The 6,230-nt window shown below is 33.5% G+C and overlaps 1 pseudogene; it reads right to left on the reverse strand.

Moving 5' to 3' along the window:
* Positions 1–217: 217 nt before the first annotated feature.
* LOC122597362 lies at positions 218–5,285 on the reverse strand (annotated as a pseudogene).
* Between the last annotated feature and the right edge of the window lie 945 nt (positions 5,286–6,230).

Consider the following 6,230-nt stretch of genomic DNA (forward strand, 5'->3'; position numbering starts at 1 on the left):
GAAACATATAACTTTTCATATGATTGGGTTATTTTTAATTAAGATTATGCATCAGGTCAGGATGTATCTTTAAGAATTTATGTTATGTTATCAGCTTTTGAGTTTCTATTATTTATTTATTTTATTTTTTTTGCAATTTTAACTATATATATATCTTGTTATAATCACATTAATTTTTCTTTTGATGTGATCAAGTCATCGCATCCATGTTTGGTGCTTATATAAGGGCCTTAAAAGTAACAAGTTAGTGAAGAAGAATACTAGCATGCAGCCACATCAAATTCAAAGCGAATTTCTCTAGGTAGACATCATAACCTGATCGATAGCCTGAAGTGCTTCCTGAGAGAAGAAACGGACATCAACATCCGGATCTTCCCCTAGCTCTACCAGGCAGGGGCGAATCATTTTTTCAACCACCTGCATGACTTCACAATGCACATCAGATATCAGATGGTAGCGAAAAATGCATAATTAAACACAAAGAAAGAAGTTGCTTACAGATTGGTCAACGGTAGGAATAACAGATTGCAAGACCTTCGCCACAATAAATCTGATATTTGCTACTCTAAGAAAGTATAAAATCATGTTAGAAATAAAGGGTAAGCATTTTTCAGATAAATAGTAATGACTTCAAGAATCTGCACTCACCTGTCCTTTGGCTAGAACAACAACCACGGGATGCAACTTAGCCAAGTGATTCCTGAGCCCAAAATAAGAGCAAGTAGAGAAATGGCACTAAGAATGGTCATGTGATACAAGTAATGTGGGTTGTTCACCATTTCCAGCACCTGCCAAAAACCAGTACATAACTTACATAAAAAAAAGAGTTAATTACTGAAATGGTACCTCACGTTTGCGCCATATTACTGGTTTCATACATTTCCTTTCGAAATTACGCTGATCATACCCAACGTATACAAATCTCCACTCGGACCATACTGGAGGCTAACGCCGTCAGCTGGCCGTTAAAACCTCCCCCACGTGACTTGCACGTGAGGGGTAAATATGTAATATCGCGTTTCCTAATTACTGAAATGGTACATAACGTTTGCACGATATTGCTGGTTGCATATCTATATGTTTCTTAATTACTTAAATGGTACCTAATGTTTAGTTATTAATTTATTTTTTTATTTTTATTTTTTTTAATTTGTTTTATTTTTCTTTGATAAAAATTCTCCAAAACTTGTTACAATTTAATGAAAATAGTCAGAATACACTTATAATCCACTAAAAAATAATACCAAATAGTTATTTCATAACAAAATATAAGTTTTAAAGTTTACGAATAACTAAAAATAGCAATAAAGTATCATAAAACAATTTTAAAAAAATTTGCGAGGAAATTTTTTTTTAAAAAAAATTCCGGAAATACCGCAATGGTAATACCAGAAATACAAGTCAGTATTTACTGCGACACGAAGCTTAAAGCAATATTTTAAATACCCGTAAATACCGGCTGATATTTCTGATATTCCAGGATATTTCTGGTATTCCAATATTTTAAAAAAGAAAATTTTATTTTTTTTTAAAATTATTTTTATGATACTTTATTACTATTTTTGGTTATTCGTGAACTTTAAAACTTATATTTTGTTATGAAATAACTATTTGGTATTATTTTTTAGTGGATTATAGGTGTATTTTAACTATTTTCATTAAATTGTAACAAGTTTTGGAGAACTTTAATAAAAGAAAAATAAAACAAATTAAAAAAAATATTAATAACTATTCATTATGTACCATTTAAGTAATTAAGAAACATATAGGTATGAAACCAGCAATATCATGCACACGATAGGTACCATTTCAGTAATTAGGAAACGCGATATTACATATTTACCCCTCACGTGCAAGTCACGTGGGGGAGGTTTTAACGGCCAGCTGACGGCGTTAGCCTCCAGTATGGTCCGAGTGGAGATTTGCATACGTTAGGTATAATCAGTGTAATTTCGAACATTTAAGTAATTAAGAAACATATAGGTGTGAAACCAGCAATATCATGCAAACGTTAGGTACCATTTCAGTAATTAGGAAACGCGATATTACATATTTACCCCTCACGTGCAAGTCACGTGGGGGAGGTTTTAACGGCCAGCTGACGGCGTTAGCCTCCAGTATGGTCCGAGTGGAGATTTGCATACGTTAGGTATTATCAGTGTAATTTCGAAAGGAAAGGTATGAAACCAGTAATATGGGACAAACGTGAGGTACCATTTCAGTAATTAACTCTAAAAAAAATCCACACTACTTTGGGCATATGTAATCGTCCATCGACTTAATTAGGTTTACCTGTGGAACAATGTGTTGCATTGCCCAATCTGGACCAAATTCCCCTGCAAGCTGCTTCAGATTGTTAGCAGCAGCTTCTCTGATAGAATAAACCTGCAAATACTCACATTAGCATATAACATACACGGGAACACATATGCACATAATATCCCATATGAATGAAGCATAAACCTTGTCATGTAGCCATTGCATGCAGAGAGCACCAAGCTTATCATTAAAAAAGCCTACACCTGAATGACTCCCAAACAGAGGCATGTATTCTATTATAGCCAATCGAACCTTCTAATGCCTGTCCTCCGCCCGTTCCACAATTGTTGGTAGTAAAGATTGAGACAAAGATCGATTCCTATCACCTGTAAGTCTGTAACAACAATGATATAGTAAAACTATTACATGGCAATATAGACTGAAACTAAACAATAAGGAGCATTAATGAAAGTTGTTTTACCTTATTCACTTGATCTAGCTTACTGATAATATTGAGGCACACGTCTAGAAACTCGTCTTTTAGAGGTGACAGAAAATATAGGGAGGAGTTGTTCAATAGTAGATCAGGATATGATGGTAGACTCCGTTCCTCTGATAGGGTTGTTTTTCTTTCCGGAGACAAGCCTTTCGAAAACAACATACGTGGTAGGTTCAGCGCCAACAGCTTCACATAGCTCATACAGCTGATTAAAACATCCCCAATCGTCCTGTGGAACCTGTAAGAGCATAAAGCATAATTGCTATTGATTTCGGGTTCACATAACAAGGTGATTGAGTAATAACGGGATGATGAATTCGGCTGGAACATGATGCACGAATTAGAAAGGAGAGACACACGAATTTGTGTGGGATTATGTGTGTGTGATTAACCTTAACTTAGGGTTAATTACCCTCTATTTATAATGAGAGTCTTTACACATTCAACCCTTTAGTATTTACACATTCAACCCTTCTGGTGTTTAATGTGTGTATCATTAGTCCTCTTAGTTACAATCACCTAATGGGAAACCCTATACTACGTCTCTAAGAGTAAATACGCCCATCATATATTTACCTAGACATAGGGATCTCAGTTATTGTCAATTATCATATCAGGAATGATACATGATCAGTGACGGTCACACTAACGTGATTCCAACAATTGAGGCACACGTCTAGAAACTCGTCTTTTAGAGGTGACAGAAAATATAGGGAGGAGTTGTTCAATAGTAGCTACATCAGGATATGATGGTAGACTCCGTTCCTCTGATAGGGTTGTTTTTCTTTCCGGAGACAAGCCTTTCGAAAACAACATACGTGGTAGGTTCAGCGCCAACAGCTTCACATTGCTCATACAGCTGATCAGCGACCATATAGAAAATAAAAATAAAACATTCAATGGCAATAAAATATAACGTAACATATGCTACAAACATAAATTGGAAACGTGAAGGAACTATTGATATACAAAATGACCAGCAATCTTAAACAAAAAACTCAAGCAATGGAACCATTGAAAGATAAATGAATTCCAATCAATGAAGATAGATGATTCATATGAACTCCATAAAATGAACTGGTTTGGGTAGGGCAGTAAACGAACCAAACATTTGGTAAACCAAAAACTAACACTCGGCAGGAAGTTTGTTTGTTTTCATTTTCTATAAAAGGAACATACAGATGTATTGTACGTGCATCTACGTTCAATAATCTGTTGGTTTAAGTAAGTTCATTTATGCTCATTAATGAATAGATATAATATACATTTTAGTAAGATAATTAAATAAGATTAGCATACATATGTAATTATGTGTATATATTATGCTTTCTTCATATAGTCTTCGTCTGTCATCTTATGGAACTTGTTTAAGTTAAGAATTTTAATAACGATTTCAGATTATGGATGCTCTACAAGTTTCATAAAGGTATATCCAATAATAATCTTTTCTAAAGCTTTATAATTTTGCCATGTCATGCATATTAGAATTCCACATCATAATCCTCTTTATAAACTCATATCCACTATCTGTGATTCTACGGATATAAACCTTTCAATAGATTATAAAGTGTTTTAAGGATAACAGATATTAACTACTTTTATTTTATGTTTTTGGTCACGCAAGTAGAAGAAATTGTTGAAAGGCATTTAATTTTGGACCTCTTCATATATATCTTGGATTTGTTCACGACCCAAAGTACATAATAGGCTCTTACTATAGTTCAAACAAAAATATAACTCTTCATCACTTTTAAACCCTTTTATAGATGCTCTTAATAATAGCCTAATCTTACATTTGTAAATTAATTTGTATGTCCGTTTGTTTATACTAGCATGTTACCCGCGCAATGAGGCGGTGGTCGTGACAATGCCGTTGTAGCGGGGGGTCGAGTGTTGGTGGTGGAGACGGCGTCGAGTGGTGTGGATAATTGATGTAAATGGTTAATGAAAATATATTAAAGAATAAAGGATTGGTAGTGTAAATTAATCATTAATGTTATGGGGTAGTGTATGTTGAAATATTTTAAAGGGTGCTAAGTGAAAATATTACATATTTTCAACACTTTCATAAATAAAAGGGACTATTTCTTTTATAATATAATATGAATATGTTTTTATTCAGCTATGCACATCTAAACTATTGATGACCCATGTTTAAAGATATACTATAGACATTTGTATGTTTTTATACAGCCTAATTAATAAGCGGTGAATGTTAAGAATATGAACTATAAAAGCTTAACAACTAAACCAGGGTCTAAAACTCTAAAATCTAACAATCGAAAAATGGAATCAGGGCTGGAATAAACTGCAAGGTAGATGGCAGCTTGCTACACTACTACTTAATCGACAAGGTGATATCACAGAACCATTTAGGCCTCTCCCTAAGGCTGTGTCGACAGCCTCTTCGAAGGCTCATCGACGAAGACTCCATAGGGAGCACCTCATCGACACCCGTTCTTCGTCCCATTCTTTCCTTCCACCGATGAGCATTGACGAGGGAGAAGAGAGCGTAAGTGGGTCCCATTCGATCGGTTTATAAAAGGTTTTTTTTTCTTTTTCTCTGATCGATCGATATATACATACGTATATGTATGTATAAAAAGTTGCGGAGGATATATAATGAAGAAAACAACATGATAGTTTTACTATATATTCAGTTTAGCCCCTAAACTTTTAGTAGTTTACAAAATAAGAATGATACTTTAACTTTAATAATTTTAAATTTTAAACCTTAAATATATATTTTTTGTTTAAGTTTATATAATACTTTTTGTTTAAAAGTAATAGTTTTATTTTATTTTTAAGTAAATATAAAATAAAATAAATAGAAGTTATGGAAAAGGTGTTATAGGGAATGAGTGTGGAAGAGGTGGATGAAGAGAAAAAAAAGCTGATGTGGCAGTGTGGAAGATGTGTGGAGGAGGGTTAACTTAGGAAAAAGCCTTACAACTTCCAAATGAATGTGCCATTGCCTTTTGCAAGTAAAACATAAAACCCAAAAATGCAAACAGATAAAATATGAATGAAAACAACATACCGCCCTAATTTACATAACGTACATCAGTCTTGATGTAATTGATTATATATCGACCTCAATTCCGCCTTCCACATGTTCTAGATATTATTATTATTATTATTATTATTGTTATTATTATTATTATAAAAAGATAAATAGATACAGTAATTGGAAACAGTAAAAAAAATAAAAATAAAAGAGATCTTACCGGAGGAACACCAACAATGTAAAAATGACTTTTTCAAATTCCGGTCCTTTGGTTTTTTGAATTCTAGATTTTAGCTACGGCCTAAACTAAACAAAAGGAACACCAACAATTCTTTTTATTTAGTTAGACGTACGATGATAATGTGTTGGTATTTAATGAGATTGATATAGATGACACGATATCATCGATTATCGTGTCAATTTTACATGGACTTAGGCTATCTCTAATGCTAAGGACGTCTTTTA

The sequence above is a fragment of the Erigeron canadensis genome, chromosome 4 (assembly GCF_010389155.1).
Source record: "Erigeron canadensis isolate Cc75 chromosome 4, C_canadensis_v1, whole genome shotgun sequence".
Taxonomy (NCBI): Eukaryota; Viridiplantae; Streptophyta; class Magnoliopsida; order Asterales; family Asteraceae; genus Erigeron; species Erigeron canadensis.